The sequence below is a fragment of the Hemiscyllium ocellatum genome, chromosome 6, assembly GCF_020745735.1.
Source record: "Hemiscyllium ocellatum isolate sHemOce1 chromosome 6, sHemOce1.pat.X.cur, whole genome shotgun sequence".
NCBI lineage: Eukaryota > Metazoa > Chordata > Chondrichthyes > Orectolobiformes > Hemiscylliidae > Hemiscyllium > Hemiscyllium ocellatum.
In genome coordinates this window covers 102686982-102705612 of record NC_083406.1, presented here as the reverse complement: position 1 = coordinate 102705612, position 18631 = coordinate 102686982, and the positions used below count along the sequence as shown (strand labels likewise).

General features: G+C 42.4%; 1 protein-coding gene across 2 annotated transcripts in view; it reads left to right on the top strand.

Moving 5' to 3' along the window:
• Positions 1 to 18631, top strand: part of p4ha3 (prolyl 4-hydroxylase, alpha polypeptide III) — an 84799-nt gene that overhangs the window by 41125 nt on the left and 25043 nt on the right. The gene's annotated exons all lie outside the window — the stretch shown is intronic.

Sequence of the window (18631 nt, the reverse complement as noted above, 5' to 3'; positions counted from 1 at the left end):
TGTGGGAATGCATGCAGAAGTTAGTGGACAGTCCTGTTGCAATAGAGGAGGTGTTGGATGTATTAGCATGTATGAATGATAGATCCAACAACACTGCCAGAGGGTAGAGAAGAAATTGCAGGGGTCTTGGCTGATATTTTTACATCATCGTTAGCCATAGATGAGGTCCCAGAAGACTGGAGGGTAACAAATGTTGCACCCTTATTCAAGAAGAGCTGCAAAGAAAAACCTGGAAACTATAGATCAGTCAGCCTAACATCTATGGTGGGTAAGTTACTTGAGAAGATTCTGAGAGATAAGATTTACATGCATTTGGAAAGATAGGGTTTGATTAGGAATAGTCAGCATGGATTTCTGAGGGGGAGATCATACCACACAAATTTGTTAGAGTTCTTTGATGAAGTGACCAGGAAGGTTGATGAGGGCTGGGTGTTCGACGTAGTCTAAATGGATTTCATTAAGGCCTTCGCTAAGGTTTCACATGGTAGGCTGCTTTGGAAGGTTAGGTTGCACAGAATCCAGGGGGAGCTGGCAAATTAGATACACAATTGGCTTGATGGTATGAAGCAGAGGGTAATAGTGGAAGGATGCTTGTCGGATTGGAGACCTGTGACTAGTGGAGTGCCTCAGGGGTCAGTGCTGGGCCCATTGCTGTTTGTTTTGGATGACAATGTGGTTAGTGGGGAGGATTATCAGAAATTGCAGTATGACCTTGACCAGCTGGGGAAGTGAGCCCAGAAATGGCAAATCGAATTTAATATAGATAATGGTGAGGTCTTACATTTAGGTAAGTCAAATCGAGGCAGGAGTTTAATGGTAAACAAAATAGGATAGAATCCCTACAGTGTGGAAACAGCTCCTTCAGAGGATGAGTCCACACTTATCCTCTGAAGAGTATCCCACAAAGACCTATTCCCCTATTACTCTACGTTTCCACTTACTAATGCACCTAATCTACACATCCTTGGATACTATGGACAATTTAGCATGGCCAATTCACCCAATCTACACATCTTTGGATAGTGGGAGGAAACCTGAGCACCCAGAGGAATCCCACGCAGACACAAGGAGAATGTGCAAACTCCACAGAGACAGTCACTCAAGGGTGGAATCGAACCCGGGTTTGAATGATAGGGCTTTGAGGAATGTAATGGAACAGAGGGACCTTTGGAGTTCAGGTGCATGATTCTCTGAAAGTGGAGTCACAGGTAGACTGGGTAGCAAAGACGGCTTTTGGCACGCTGGACTTCATCAGTCAGGGCATTGAGTATAGAGGTTGAGAAGATATGTTGCAGTTATATCGGACATTGGTGAGCCACACGGAGTATTGTGTTCAGTTTTGGTCACATTGATATAGGAAGGATGTTATTAAACTGGAAAGAGTGCAAAAGAAAATTACAGAGGATGTTGCTGGGACCCAAGGGCCTGAGCTATAGGGAGAGGTTGGACAAACTAGGACATTTTTCTTTACAGCGTAAGAGACTGAGGGAGATATTATAGAACTGTATAAGATCATGAGAGGCATAGATATGAGAGAAATGCACTCAGTCTTTTCCCAGGGTTGGGGAATCAAGGACTAAAGGGCATTAGTTTCAGCTTAGAGGGAAAGAATAAAAGAGAACCTGAGGGACAACATTTTTACACAGAGGGTGATATGCATATGGAATGAGCTGCCAGTGGAAGTATTTGAGGCAGGAAAATTAACATTTAATAGGCATTTGGACAAATACATGGATAGGAAAGATTTAGAAGGATATGGGCCAAGTGCAGGGAAATGGTGTCAGCGTTGATGGACATTTTGGTTGGCATGGACTAGTTTGGGCCAAAGGGCCTCTCTCCAAGCTGCACGACTCTGACTCCGTGTTCAGTATGGAAGGGAGAACAAAAGAATAGAATATAATTTAAATAGAGAAAAAAGCTGCAGAAAGCTGTAACACAAAGGAACTTGGGGGAGCTTGTGTATGAAATGCAGAGTGCTAGTACATTGGTGCAACAGATAATCAGGAAGGTAAGTGGAATCTTGGCCTCTATTTCCATGGGGTTGGAATATAAGAGAAGGCAAATCTTACTGCAACTGTACAAGGTGCTGGTGAGACTACATCTGGAGTACTGTGAGCAGTTTTGGTCCTTTTTAATTAAGAAAAGATATGAATTAATTCCTTACTTCAGAGCATATTCAGTAGGATAAGCTCTGGTGTGGAACAATTGTCTTAGGGGCAAAGATGAACAGGTTGGGTCTCTGCTCATTGAGGTTTAGAAGAATGAGGAGTGATCTCATAGAAATATTTTAGATTCTAAAGGGGTTTGACAGGGTAAATGCTGAGAGGATGCTTACCTCCTCCTCCTCACAATGGGGGAGGGCATCGTCTCAGAATAAAGGGACACCAATTTAAGAGTGGAATGAGGAGGAATTTGATTCCACCAGAGTAAGTGTTCAGAACACCTTGCTACAGAGAGCTGTGGGGACAGAGTCCTTCTGTATATTTAGGGCTGAGATAAATAGATTCTGATCAGTAAGGGAATCAAGGGTTATGGGAAAAAGGCAGGAAGGTGGATGTGAGGAATGTTGGATCAGCCATGAGCCTGTTGAAAACAGGGCAGGTTGTGGGGCTGAATAGCTACTCCTGTTCCTATTACTTATTGTCTTATGATTGAAACATTGGTCCACATTTCTGATTGGCCAATTGTTACACAACTGTATGTACTGTGGGGAATTGGTTTCTAATAAGCGGAGCGGCCATTATTAAGACCATAAGACATAGGAGTGGAAGTAAGGCCATTCGGCCCATCGAGTCCACTCTGCCATTCATTGGAACTTTATTATAATCGATATCAAGAAATTTATGAATGTGGAAAGAGAAAGAAAATCACCAACCAATACCTCCCGTGTACCTGATAAGGCCCAGTCCAGCCAGCTATCTCATTGCCTTATTGCAGTTCTCCAAATAGCAGCAAAGATAAAGTAGAAAAGTTTTGCAGGACTTGGTGAGAAAATACATGACCTCCAACATGTCCACCTTTGAGTGCCAACTTATACATATTGCAGGAAAACCAGATAACTCTAGTCGGGGACAGATTGCCGAATTTCCATTTGCATTTTTCATCAGAGTTGAAGGTGCAGGTGCATTTCCAGGTTTCACCCGAGTCCTCCCCGCCCCTCTGAGAGTTTGTGCCATTTCATTGTTGTCCCTGCGCTGCCCTCCTGTGGGCTCTGTGCCTGCTTCAAACAGGTACCGATCCCACTCTGGGTCCACTGAAGGTAGTGGCAAGAGAGAGGGGAAGTTAACACTAATTATTCCCAGGCCAATGAACCTGCTGTTCCAGCGAGAGAAATGAACAAATTCATTTGAGTTTTGTTCTGGGGTCTTTGGTCAGTTTGCTTTCGAGAACCCCTCCCTAACACACCTGAGGAACAGCATGGCATTTGTCTGTATGGCCAGTGCCAGGGCAAAATGGGGTACATATTACAGGCATGGATATCTATCATCTTCCCCTAAATGGACTTGTCACTGGGAGGAGGAGGGCACTATGAAGTGAATTTGGCCGCCCCTGGACAGCCTCTCAGCACAAGGTTTCAGTTTGTCATATTTTTGATTAAATGGCCAAAACATTGTATTATTTTGTTAGAAACTGATTATTGCGGTGATTGGGGGGAAGGAGGAGGAGTAATGGCAGAGGTTTGAGGTGGGAGTATTAAATTGACAAATCTTAGAACAGATCAGCTTCCTTTTTAACTGTGAAAGGATTGACACTGTCCCATACTGAGAGACCACGGTAATACGTTAACAAGATCCCGTTGCTCATTGTTGGAATCCATTTGAATTATGTTGGTTGATCAGACCTCACACGCTCAGGTATCCGAGCAGTCAAAGGGAGGTGAGAGTCAGATCTGGGTAAGTGCGTTCCAGAGCATTACTTCTGGATCAGGAAGAGCAAGTGTGTTCCTTGGGCTCCTTAAATCAGTCTAATACAGTGATTCATTCACTCCCACCACTCCAAAGCCATGATCTCTCCCTTCCAAACCCCACCATTGCCACTCCTGATTATCAATCTGATTGTCCCCTTCAGCCCAACCATTCATTCCATCTGCCCACCTCAATCTGTCCCCATGGAAAGAATTTTTTACTTTATTTGTTTGCAGGATGTGGACATCACTGGCTAAGCTGGCATTTCCAGGCCATCCTTAATTGCCTTCCAGAAGGCAGTGATGAGCTCCTTCTAAACTTCTGCGGACCATGTGTTGTAGGTTGACCCAGATGCCATTAAGGAGGGAGTTCCAGGATTTTGACCCAGCAACAGTGTAGAATGGTGATATATTTCCAAGTCAGGGTGGTGAGTGACTTAGAGGGTAACTTGCAGTTAGTGGTGTTCCCATGTATCTACTGCCCTTGGTGGTCAAAAATCAGGATTTTGTAAGGTCCTGTTCAGGGAGGTTTAGTATATTACTGAAGTGCATCTTGCTCATGCTACACACTGCTGCCACTTGTGCATTGATGGTGGAAGGAGAGAATGTTGAAAGTGGGGGATATGGTGCCAGCCAAGTGGCCTCGTTGTCGTGTTTTGTCAAGCTTCTTGAGTGCTGTTGGAGCTGCACCCACCCAGGCAAGTGGGAGTATTCCATCACACACCTGCCTTGCACCTTGTAGATGGTAGACGGGGTTTGTAGCCTCTACCTCTTCTTATACCAGTAGTGTTCAAACATAGCAAAATAGAAATATAGAAACCAGGAGCAGGAGTAGGCTAATTGACCCTTTGAACTTGCTCTACTATCCAGTACGATCATGATTAATTCTGTATTTCAATGACATGTTCCCTCTTTCTCCCTGAACCCCATGATGCCTTTAAATCTAAAAGGTTATCCATCTCTTTCTTGAATATGTTTAGTGACTTGACCTCTTCAGTCTTCTATGGTGAAGAATTTCAAAAGGTTTGCTGCACTTTGAGTGGAGAAACATTTCCTCAAGTTAGTCCTAAATGGTCTTCCCCATAATCTGAGATTGTATTCCCTGATTCTGGACTCTGCAACCAGGGAAACTATCCTCCGTGCATTATGCCTGTCCAGTCTTGTTAGAATTTTATGTTTTAATCAGATCACCTTTCATCCTTCTAAACTCTAATGAAAGGGAGAAAGTGAGGACTGCAGTTGCTGGAGATCAGGATCAAAAGGTGTGGTGCTGGAAAAGCACAGCCGATCAGGCAGCACCTGAGGAGCAGGGGTCGACGTTTCAAGCATAAGCTCTTCGTTAGGAATGTCACATGATGAAGAACTTTTGCTTGAAATGTTGACAATCCTCCTCCTTGGGTGCTGCCTGACCAGGTGTGCTTTTCCAGCACCACACCTTTTGACTCTAAACTCCAATGAATACAGGCCCAATCGCACAAGTCTTTCCTCATTGGTCAGCCCTGCCAGCCCTGGTATAAGTTAATGTTTCTCCACTGCACTCCCTCTGTGGGAAGTATATCCTTTCTTAGGTGGAAAGATGAAAAGTGTGTGCTGGTGACCAGTTGTGGCCTCACCAAGACTCTGTATAACTGCAGAAAGGCATCCCTATTTGGAACTCAAACCCTCTCGCATTGAAGGCCAACGTACTATTTGCTTTCCTAATTGCTTGCTGCACCTACCTGTCTGCTTTCATTGGCTAATGTACAAGGACACCTATATCCCTTTGTACATCCACATTTCCCAATACATCACCAGTTAAATAATACTCTGCTTTTCTGGTTTTCACATCAAATTGTATAACTTTGTCTTTAGCTGGAATGTTGACAGCGTGAAATTCAGATATAACAATGCAAGGGAATGTTAAGTGATGATGGATTGATCCTGTCTTGTTGGAAATGGTCAATACCTAGCATTTATGAGGCACAAATGTTGCTTGCTACTTTTCTCCCTGAGACTGGATTTTGCTTAGGTCTTGCTGCATTTGGACATCGACGACTTCATTATTTGAGGTGTCATGAATGGTCATTGGCGAACATCCCCCATTCTGATGTTATGGTGGAGGGAAGGTCATTGTTGAAACAGCTGAAAATAGTTGGGCCTAGGACACTACCCTGAGGAATTGCTGCAGAGATGTCGTTCGCCAAAAATGACTGACCTCCAAAAACCACAACCATCTTCTTTTATGCCTTTTTTGGAATGACTCTAACCTGTGGAGAGCATTCTCTGGACTCCCATGAACTCCAATTTTGCTCGGGTTCCTTGATACTACATCAGTCAAATGCAGCTTTGTTGCTAAGGGCAACCAATCTTAACTCACCTCTGCAGTTTGGTTCTTCTGTCCATTATTGGGCAAGGAATGCAATAAGGTCATGCACTGAGTGATCCTGGCGAACCCAAATTAGGTGTCAGTGAACAAGTTATTTTGAGCAAGTGCCCCTTCATAGCACTGTTGATGCCATCTCCAGCACTTTATTGATGATTGAGAGTGGGCTAACAGGGTGGTAATTGGCCAGGTGGGATTTATCCTACTTTTTGTGGACAGGATATACCACAATGCAATATTCCACATTTATGGGGCAGGTGCCAGAGTTGTATCAAAAATATAGCAACTCCTTTTAAGCTCCCTGCTCCCATATGGATAAAACTATTAACTTCATCATGGAGTGGAATGTACTATCACGTGCTCAGTATGGGCAAAGCAGGAAGGAGTGTAAAGGTACAATAAGAACACCAGCATCTGTAAACAGGGGACACATGAAAGTGGGTGTACACAAGCAACTTCATCAGATGAAGGGCTACATTACTCAAGTTATTAGAACTGATGTTAGACCGAACTGCTGCTCTTTTGTTTTCCAACAGTTCATCACTGCATTGATCTCTAATAAGTGTTTTCCTACTTTCTTGATCCTGGTCAATAAAATAAAATCATGTAGCACTGTGGAGGCCCTTTGAGTACTGTGCCTGTGCCCACACCTGGAAAGAGCAATCTAATTGGTCCAACTGCATGATCCATGGAAATGTTTTAGTAAAGCTTCTCAAACATTCCTGGCATTCTCAAACCACCTGGCATTCGAAGTGTGGTTGTGAAATGTATATATCGAGTGTGAATCTCCCTGCAAACTGACTAGCAGTGTAGAGGAACACATTGACAGCTGCCGAGGGTGGAAGTAAGCCATCTTTAAAATTCAGCACAATCCACAGATCAAAAGACCACAAGACCATACGAAATAGCAACAGGAGTAGACCATTCAGCCCCTCAGGTCAGCTCCTCTATTCAATAGGATCATGGCTGATTCAACATTTCTCATGTTCAGTCTCCAGGCCTTTCATTATTACCCTCAATTCTCCTACTGATCAAGAAAATAGTTACCTCAGTCTTTGTGATAAGGTTTTCCAAAGATTCACAACCCTCTGACAGAGGAAATTCTTCTTTATCTCAGTTTTAATTTGGCATTCCATATTCTGAGATTATTCTCTCTGGTCTGAGACTCTCCCAAGAGGAAACATCCTCTCAGCATTTATCCTGTCAAGCCCTTTAAGAATCCTGTGTGTTTCAATGAGATAACCTCTCATTTGAGTAGAGTCCCAACCTTTGCTCATAAACACAGTCCATCCGTAATGGGGATCATCCCAGAACAAACCTCCCTTATCCACACCCACACCCACCACCTCCAAAAAAAGATCTGAGCCCACCTGAGACACAAGAGCAGGATTTCTATCTAGAAAAAGACAGAATTTAACTGTGACAAACAGGGTCCTGGGATACCTGTGTTGTCTTTGGAGGTCCAATAAAATTACCAGGTAAGCAGGCATCCCCCTGGACAGCACAGACCAGACGCAGGAGTGCAGCAGGGTCTTCACCAGGGATTGTCACTAGATCTCCAAACCCTGATGAGAAAGCAGCTCTTGATGTTTTCAAATCAGCCTATTGTGAGATACTATGACATGGAGCTGTGGAGACTTGACTCAGGCCTCCTGGGTCAAAGGTACGACCACTGCCACGCACCAAGCAAATCACATTAATTGACCGTTATCACATTGTAGTCTAGCTATTTTCATCAACCTGTTCAGACCTGTTATGAGGCACCTCTGGATTAGTTGGGATTGGAAGCTAGGCCACCTGTTTCAGAGGTAGGGACACTGCCACTGTGATATAAGAACCCTTTCAAGTAGATGCATCTTTGAAGAATCATTGTTTGTGCATCTTTTTGTCAGATGATATCAAGAAGATTTGGTGGCAAGCTTCTTGATCTTCTGGAAAGAAAAGCTTCAGAAAATCCAAAGTTTGTTGAAGAACCTTCTGTAAGATTCTTCAAGACTTGATGTTTTAAGAATTTTGAAGATTCTGAATGATTTGATTTATTGTTGTAACACGTATCAAGATACAGTGAAAAGTTTTGTTTTGTGTGCTGTACAAGCAGAACATACCATACAAAGTGCATCAGTGTAGTAGCACAGAGCACAGAATACTGTGTTACAGTTACAGAGAATGTGCAGAGAGGCAGATCAACATTAACATTTGAGAGGTCCATTCAAAAGTGTAAAAACAGAGGGGAGGAAGCTGTTCTTGGATCTGTTTGAATGTATGTTCAAATTTTTATATCTTCTGACCAGTGGAAGAGGGTATATAAACTGATAAGAGTCTTTGTGGACATGCTGAATTTCCTTACACTGCTGAGAAAGTAGAGACATTGTTGTGCTTTCTTGACCGCCTCATCGATGTAGGTGGATTAGGACAAATCGTTGGTGATCATCACTCCCAGGAACTTGATGCTCTCCATCTCCACCTCAATACGATTGATGCAGACTTGGGTGTGTCTTCCACTCCGCTTCCTGAAGTCAATGACCAGTTCCTTCGCTTTGCTGACGTCGATGGAGAGATTGTGTCTTTACACCATGCTGCTAAGTACTCAATCTCTTTCTTATTCTGTCTTGTTGTTTGAGATCCAGACTACGATGGTGGTGTCATCAACAAACCTGTCAAAGAATTTGGGGTGGAATTTGGCATGAGTGCATGAGGAGTACATCAAGGGACTGACTATTCATCTTTGCGGGACATTGGTTTTGAGGATTGTGTTGGAGGAGGTGTTGTCACCTATTCTTACTAATTGTGGTCTATGGGTCAGGAAGTCAAGGAACTAGTTTCAGAGGGGAGAGCTGTGACCTACGTCTTTGAGTTTGAAGGTGAGTTTGTTTGGAAGTATGGTGTTAAAGGCAGGGCTGTAGTCAATTAGCAAGAGGCCTGATGTAAGTATTCCTGTTATCCAGATGTTCCAGAGATGAGTGTAGGGCCAGAGAGATGGTGTCTACAATCTGGTAGGCTGGAGTTGATGTGAGCCATGACTAACCTCTCGAAGTACTTCATATTTATGGAGGTAATTTTATAAACACTCTCATTGAGGTGGAATTTCCTCTTGGCCGCATTAGTGGCGTAACTTACATGATGCATGTGTCCTCTCTGGACCCCGGCCAGTTTCCCATTGAAATGAACAGGGAGCTTCCTAGTGCACTGAGTGGGGTGGCCAGGCTGTCCAGCTCAAGTATGGAGAAGGAAATACTCTGCAACATATTATACACCTAACACTGTTCAAGGTGAGAAATTAGAGTGGCACGTGGAGGGAGCAGGATGCACAATTCGCTGCTCACCTTTCTTCTCCTGTCTAGTTAAGAATGACAGAAAAGGAATATATCAGGAATTGGAAGAAATGTCTTGCATCTGAAATACAGATCTGTCTTTCCACTTTACAGATATTGAGTATTTAGAATCCTTGGTCTTTCGTGGCAAATTTGCAGCATTAACATTTGCCTTTCTCTCTGGATGGATGAGTACAGAAGAATAAAATTCTTTTTATTCTCTACTCCAACAATATTCTTCAATTTAGGATTCACAGCGTGCCCTTTATTTCTCATTCCAAACATCCATTTTAAACATTATGTAAATGTACAAGTCATCAAGGTAAAGATTTATGTAGATTCAAACAGGGAGGCAGCAAATTCTGCCTGGGATTGACAGAAGTACGTAATTTTTTTCTGTTTCATTTATCAATCCCAAAGTAAAATCCTTTTATGGCAAGCTCTTTTACCATAGGGAAGGGAAAAAGAAGTAACTCCATATTTGAACATACCTTAACCTTATTCATCTTGCCTAAGTGCAGATTGTTGTGCATTGTGAGCTTATTGTTCTCTCAGTCATGTTCAGCTGACTGCAAGCTCCTGTTCATAACATGTTGCAGCTGGAGGGAATATTTATATTTCAGCTTTCGTTTCCCTCATACTCCTGTTCATTACCAATGATATTTTGAGAAACACCGAATAATATTATTAGTGGTGAATTCCTAGTCTACTGCAAAGCCGAGTTGCTTATTCCTCTTGGCTTAGAGGGGTTTGTGGATTGTTCCAAGATAGATGATGGGGAGCAGAGTTGTGATTCAATGAAAACTTGTTGCAATAGCATTGAAATTCATTTCTTTAAAAACAGCCAAAGCAAGTATCTTTGCCACTGGCACACACAACCAAGATGGAACAAAACCTTTTTGAATACCAATTGTTTGAAATTTGATGTGTTCATTAACTATAAAAATTGTCTCTGTATCTCTGCACTGATTCTAGTTAAAAACGTACAGGCATCTTGGAAATTAAAAATACTCTAATACAAACATACTCTAATGCAACTGGTATTCCCCAGCCTGGTCTGTTTAGCCACTCCCTTGGATTTTAGCTTCAATTGCGAGGCTGTGGTAAATCCTGTCTGGACTGACATGATTCAAAAGCTGCCAAAGACCAGAAATCTCCTAAAGCAAGCTGATGCCTTTGTATGGAAGTAACTACACTATGGGAGTGTAGTTCCCAGCCTCGTTGCTTTAAAGTGATAGCCACAACAACCATGTACTTATTTTTATATATTTATATTAGATGTTTAATGTGCTTAATATTTAATATTTAATGTCTTAAATGTGCCAAAGCAGTTCATAACAGTATTAAGGAACAAAATCTGACAGGTAGCTAACAATGATTAGAGTGGTGCTGGAAAAGCACAGCAGGTCAGGCAGCATCCGAGGAGCAGGAAAATCAACGTTTCGGGCAAAAGTGCTTCATCATTCCTCTCATTCTTGATAAAGAACTTTTTCCCGAAACATCGATTTTCCTGCTCCTTGGATGCCGCCTGACCTGTTGTGCTTTTACAGCACCACTCTAATCTTGAGAAATAATTTCCAGCATCTGCAGTCCACATTTTCGTCCAGCTAACAATGGTCAAGTGATTAAAATCATAGATGTACAAGAGGTCAGAATTGGAGGAGAGCTGAGATTTCAGAAGGGTTGTGCAATGATTGTAATGAGGTCAGTCAGGTGGACATCATTGAATATGAGTTCCCTGATTGGGGCTGTTAACCTGGTCCAATCAGGGAGCACAGGCTAAACAGGAGTGTCAGAGATTCTGTTCACTGAGAGCTGGCTCAGAAGGAACTGGATCAATGCCAAGGACTCTCCACATGTAGATAAAGGTGATTTGGTGACAGGATACCGGCCTCTGTCAAGTTATCTCAGGTTGTATTTACTCATTCAGGGGATGTGAGAGATATTGGTTGGGCCAGCATTTATTGTCTATTGCTAATTGCCCTTGATAAGATGGTGATGAGCTGCTTTCTTTACTGTTGCAGTCCATTTGTTGTAGGTAGATCCTGAATGCTATTAGGGAGGCAGTTCCAGGATTTTGACCCAATGATACTGAAGGAACTGTAATATATTTCCAAGTCAGGATGGTGAGCGACCTATCTTAGCTGTATCCTCATCATATCTTAACAGGACAAAGTGACCAACTTAGAGGTCCTGGAGTGTGCTAATTCCATTAACATACTCTCATTCTTTAGTTAATGGTGGCTGTACTGGTTCAGCCACATTCTGCAGTAGACCCAAAGACGTCCAGTACAGAGAACTGCCCACTGGATTACGACCTCCTGGTCTCCATACCTCCAAAATAAGGACACCTGGAAGTGAGATATGAAGTTGATGGACATTAGTACTGACAACTGGGAGGCAATTGCTGTTTGGAGGGGCATTGGAAGAGGTGATCAGAATCACAAAGGTCAGCTACCCAAGAGTGAGACTGAGAGAGAGAAAGCAGGCCAGCAAAACATGCAGCTTCTCATCCCAGTTATTTCTTTGCAGCAAATGTGGCAGAGCCTGCTCTGCTTGAGTGGAGATTCTCAACCACATCAGCTGATGCTTTATACAGGGTTGACCAACAAGGTGCAAGTCACCCCCTTATGAACTGGAAGGCTGACACACACTGGCAGTGTAGGAGTAAGATTTGATAAATTGTTCTTAATGAAAGCCCAATAATTGACACACAAACAACAGTTCAATTTTCACAACTTGCAATTCAAATCATATTTTGCATTTGCTGGGAAAGCAACTCTTGCTTTATATATTCGAAGTTGTAAGGATGTGGAATTACATTTCCAGGTTAAGTGATTGAAGCTTAGCCTATGTTCACATTCGAGATTAGATTGAATAGGTGGATAAAGGATGTGGGGTTGAGGTATATAGAAACAGGATTAGCAGTTATAGTGATAACCGTTTCCTCATATGAATGGAAGGATTGTTCTGGATGAATGCCTATTCATTTAGTAGAACAATTCCTAGAATGCATAATTCATAAAGACCATAAAAGATAGGAACAGGAGCAGGGCAGGCAGCCCTTTGAGTTTTCTCTGCCATTCAATAGGATCATGGCTGATCCAGCATTCCTCACATCCACTTCCTTGTGTTTCTTCATAACCCTTGGTTCTCCTACTGATCAAGAATCTATCTCAGTCTCAAACTCAGCACCGCCCTCCTAACCTGCAATTTTCTTCCTGACCTCTCCGCCCCCACCCCACTCCGGCCTATCACCCTCACCTTGACCTCCTTCCACCTATCACATCTCCATCGCCCCTCCCCCAAGTCCCTCCTCCCTACTTTTTATCTTAGCCTGCTGGACACATTTTCCTCATTCCTGATGAAGGGCTTTTGCCCGAAACGTCGAATTTCCTGTTCCTTGGATGCTGCCTGACCTGCTGTGCTTTAACCAGCAACACATTTTCAGTCTCAAATATACACAAGGACTCTACTCCCACAGCTGTGTGGCAAGGAGTTTCAAAGACTCACAACTCACTGAAAGAAGCAATTTCATCTCATCTCAGCCTTAAATTGATTTCCTTTTATTCTGAGACTATACTCTCTGGTCCTAGACTCTCCCATGAGGGGAAACATCGTCTCAGCATCTACTCTGACAAGCCCCTAAAGAAAATATGTTTCAATGAGATCACCTCTCATTCTTCTAAACTCCAGTGAGTAGAGTCCCAACGTGTTTAGCCTTCCCTCCATACCAGGGATCATCCTAATGTACCTTCTCTGAACTCCAATGAAATAATATTTTTCTTTAAATAAGGGGACCAAAACTGCTCTCAGTACTTCAGATGTGATCTCACCAGCACATTGTACAGTTGCAGTAAGATTTCTTATAATATATAAGAACTTGACTTCAACAACTTATACCCATGTATTACAAATAATTGGCTTAATTTATCTTAAACAGCATCAAAATTGCACAATTGTGTTTGATGCACAATTGTGTATTGGAACTAAAGGAAAATGTGTGACTGGGATGAACTTTTTTTTCGTGAATCATTATTTCCAGATTGATTTTGTGTGTTCACTCTAGCTTGATATTTGGAACCCATTAAGCAAGCAGTGAAATATCTTTTCTCATTTCAAGAAATCACCCAGGATGACCCATGGTGTGGTAGAATTAGCACACTATTCAAATCCCTTTCATAGAATCCCTACAGTGCAAAAGCAGGCCATTCAGTCCATCAGGTCCACACCAATCCTTGAAGAGCATCCCACCTATATTTACCTCTTACACTATCCTTGCATTTTCCTTGACTAATCCACCTAGCCTGCATATGCCTGAACACTATGGGCAATTTAGCATGGTCAATCCATCTAATCTGCATATCTTTGGGCTGTGGGAGGAAACCCACACAGGCATAGGGAGAATGTGCAAACTCCATATAGACAATTGCCCATGGCTGGAATCAAACCTAGCTCCCTGCACTGTGAGGCAGCAGTGCTAACCACTGAGCCTACTGTGCCTTTGGATTTGTTAATGATTTCTTGCATTGCTGGTTGCTCTCCCCCTGCTCTGACAGCTCTCCCTGCCTTGAACGGTGCCATCCACCTACATTGCACCCTGACTGTGAGGCTACTTTTCAAGCACAAAAACAGGGTCATGTTGGGGATACATTTAGTCAACACTAAAAGATGGTGATAGGTCCCAGAGGATTTTACATCTTTCATTAATGGAACTGTTTCCCAGGATTGCCATTAGGAACAAACACAGAAAATGCTGGAGAAACTCAACAATTCTGGCAGAAGAGTCATATTGACCTCGAAGCATTAACTCTGTCTCTTTCTACAGAGATTGCCAGACCTGCTGAGTTTCTCTAGCATTTGTTAAATTTGTTTCAGCACTTGCAGTATTTTGCTTTTACAACCACTAGGAAGATGACTGTAAACCTGAGGAAATAGCAGTAAAGGCCTTGAGGCTGTTTAATGTAGGGAAACAACTTTGTGGTGGCATAATCTCCTTCCAGACTGAGCCCATTAATGGCAGCTGTTCATCTTGTACATGGAATGAATTCTAAAACAGGAAAATGGGATTGTTTTTTACTACTTGTTTATCTGAAGTGAGCATCTCTGCACAGCCTGGATTGTTGTGCATTTCTTAAAGCCCTTGAGAAGGAAGTGGTAAGCTGTCTTCGTGAACTGCTCATTCCATGTTTATATGGACAGCCACATGCTGTTAGGAAGAGAGTTCCAGGATTGACCCAATGACGGTGAAGGAACAATGATTTAGTTTTAAGTCAGGACTTGGAGATCAACATCTTCATGTACCCATGCATCTGCTACCCTTGTCTTTCTAGGGTAGTAGAGATCAAAACTTTGCAAGTTGCTGTCAAAGGAGCTGTAGAAAGTTGGGGAACCCTGCAGTGGCTGTACACTGGTGATGGATGAGGTGCAGATCAGGCAAGCTGGATTTCCCTGGACAGTGCTGAACTTCTTGAGTGTTGTTAAAGCTGCATTCATCCAGGCAAGTGGGGAATATTCCATCACATTCCTAACTTATGCCTTTATAGATGGTGATTAGGTTTTGAGGTGTCAGTTAGTGGGTTACTCACCCAGAGAACTCCCAGCGCTGGAGCTGCTTGTGTAATCACAACACTTACATGGCTTGTCCAGTTATATTTCTGGTCAGTGATAATCCCTAGAAAGTTGATAGTTATGGATTCAATAATGGTAAAGCCATTAAATATCAAGGGAAGATGATTTTGAGATGGTTATTGCCTCACACTTGTCTGGCATGAATGTAACTTTGGGTTGAAAATCCAATAGAAGATAAGGCCTGATTGTCTTGCTCATAAAGGAAGAACTCCAGCCAAAAAGATAATCTTTCCTGAATATTGTGCACATTCCTGCAGGAGGCAAATTCTGGGATGATTCCATCATGGCATCATCACATTATAGTACAAAACTCTCATTTAGTTAATTATCTGGAACCTGTTTGGGTTTCTTTCTAATATCCCCCACCTTCTCCTGGAGGAACTAATTTTTGTGAAGGTGCAGCTCCTGGGTGAACGTTGTATCCAAATGACTGACTTTCATTTTGGCCAAGAGATTACCCTGAGATGTTCCACCTCCAAATCTTTAACCGAATGCCTCTAGAATATGACGAAGCACAGTCTTTCCAATTGTTTCCCTTCTGCAATAAGCCATAGATTTTAATGTTAATTGTAGTTCCCCTGATTCAGTTCAGCTCTGTGATTGAGTGCAGTAATATTTGGGAAGGTGTGATGCAAACTGTACTGAAATTTGGCAAAGGTACTCATAACCTAATCTTAATGGTCTTCCATTAGGCATTTGCTTCTGGATTCAGAAGAGTGTCAAAAAAGCTGAAGACACAATCACCAGTGCAAACTATTCACTGCTTCAATTTTTTTCCCTTATTCTTCTCCTATTGAGGCTAATGGTTCACAGTATGTTACAGTTCCTTGGTACCAATATCTTTTCAATATTTTACAAAAGTGGCATTCTTGCATCTGTGAGGAGAAAGTGAGGTCTGCAGATGCTGGAGACCAGAGCTGAAAATGTGTTGCTGGAAAAGCGCAGCAGGTCAGGCAGCATCCAAGGAACAGGAAATTCGACGTTTCGGGCATAAGCTCTTCGTCAGGAATGAGGAATCTCTTCCTCAATCCTGATGAAGGGCTTATGCCCGAAATGTCGAATTTCCTGTTCCTTGGATGCTGCCTGACCTGCTGCGCTTTTCCAGCAATACATTTTCAGTTCTTGCATCTGTGACCAGGTATGAAGCTCTAGTCTTCATGGTACATCACATGTGAAGATGTACACCCACTATCCTTCACTGAAACCCGTAGACCTGGCTAAGTCCATGTTCCAACATTATTGACCATATTGTTGAACAGCCATGAGACAAGACATGCTGCTGCTTTTAGCCATGTTGCTTCAATTTTATCTTGAGACATTCAAATTGCTTTGTGAAACTGGTCTATCTGTGAGCTTTGCCTAAATTCAGTTTCAAAGACAATCCCCCATTCACACATCCCACCAATTTTGCCTAAAACTACTTTCTCATATCAGCCTACCACATATAACAGGGCAGGGGAGATGGCTTAGTGGTATTATCAATAGATTGTTAATCTTGAGACCCTGATAATGTTCTGAGGACCCAGGTTCAAATCCTGCCTTGGCCGATGGTGGAATTTTGATTCAATACAAAATAATCTGGAATTAAGCATCTAATGATGACCATGACTCCATGTTTCACTAATGTCTTTCAGGGAAGGAAACTACCATTTATCTCTGGTCTAGTCTACATGTAATTCCACACCCACAGTAATGTGGTTGAGTCCTAACCTACCTCTGAGCAAATTGGGATAGGCAATAAATGCTCGCCTAACCAGTGATGCTCACATCCCACAAATGATTTTTAAAAAAATCACTTGACTCCATTGTTCTTGCATGTTCCTACACAATAATTAGAACCCATTAACCATGTGGTACAATTTATTTGGGTTATAGGTGGCAGGAAGTCTGGCACACCTGCAGATTGAGAGAAAACGTTGTCATTGCTGCATAGATGTGATACCAGCAATTTTATTTAAGACAATCAAATTGCTTCATGAAACTAAGTTTCCAGAACAAATGTGTTTCCCCCACTTCCGTCATGATTCATTACTAAAGCAACACTGTGGCAAGGAAAGGCGACAGCGCCCAATCAGATATATTACATTAAGAGGAAAGCCGATTGTTCGAAAATGTAAAGGGAAAATACTGCAGATGCTGGAAATTTGAAGATGTGGAGAAAGAAAGAGCATTAACATTTCGAGGGTGGTATGACTCATTTTCATCAATTTTATTTCTCTCCCACTGAAGCTCCCAGAGCTATTGAGTTTCTCCAGCATTTTCTCTGTTTGTTCAAAAACATTCTGGCCAGGAATCTCTGATAACTGAGCACTAGGAGGATTAATGGAGTCAAGGAAACTCCACAGACAGATGAAACTCATGGCCGGTACCTGATTCCGAGATTTTTTAACTCCATTCCAAGAGTTTCCGATTTTCACCATTGTAACCTGCTACAAGTGCCTACTCCTGACAGTCTCCAAACTGAGGAGAAGCATGTCCTTGTCCTCCATAATTTTCATGGAGTTAGACTGCCCTGTAATTCTGATCCCTGAAAGTATCAAGAGTAGAAACTATAAGCACTCAAAACTTCTCTAGCTTGTGTAAACAAATATTGTGCAATTGGTGACATAGAACAGAGAGCCAGAGTTGTCAATCACACAGTTTTTCCCTGGGGTTCAACTGTTTTAACAGATTAATCGATGTCTGGGCTCTCAGACAAGCTCCATTATATATTCTTGGCTCTCTCTGGATGGCTGACACTCAACTGACCCGGAGGGAAAAATGTATTTTTAAGTGGCAAGTTATCAATCAATGGCCTCTTTTAAAGTTTTTAAAATGTTACTATAGAGTTTCATGTTACTATATAGTCAGTGAATAGGTATAGAAGCTTAGGATGGAGGATCTGAGGAGCCATAGGGGATGGGTGGGAGAGTTTGGGAGGTGAGAGCATGTTTGGGGTGAGGTGCTAGAGAACCGTACTGTTTTTATTGTTACCGAGTTAAATCCAGTAGAACTGAGGTGAACCTTTTAAACAATCAAGAGTATCCTGATGATGAAGGGCTCTTACCCAAAATGTCGATTCTCCTGCTCCTCAGATGCTGCCTGACCTGCTGTGCTTTTCCAGCACCACACTCTTGACTCTGATCTCCAGCATCAGCATCCTCACTTTCTCCTTCCTGAACCTTTTAAACAACCTGCCTTGGCACCTGGTTATCCAAGTGACTCTTTCTGGCTTTTTGGGTTTGGCTAGCCTGACTACAACCCCCATTTAAATGTAAGCCATTGTTATTATCCAACTATTACACCCTGCTCTAACATTGAGTTTATTGTGCATTTACTGTGAAAGAGTTAACCAATATCCAAACTGAACTGTCATCTGTTTTCTCCTCAAAGCTGAGAAATGAAAATCTTTGAAGCAGACTATCTTTTTAAACAAAGAGGTTT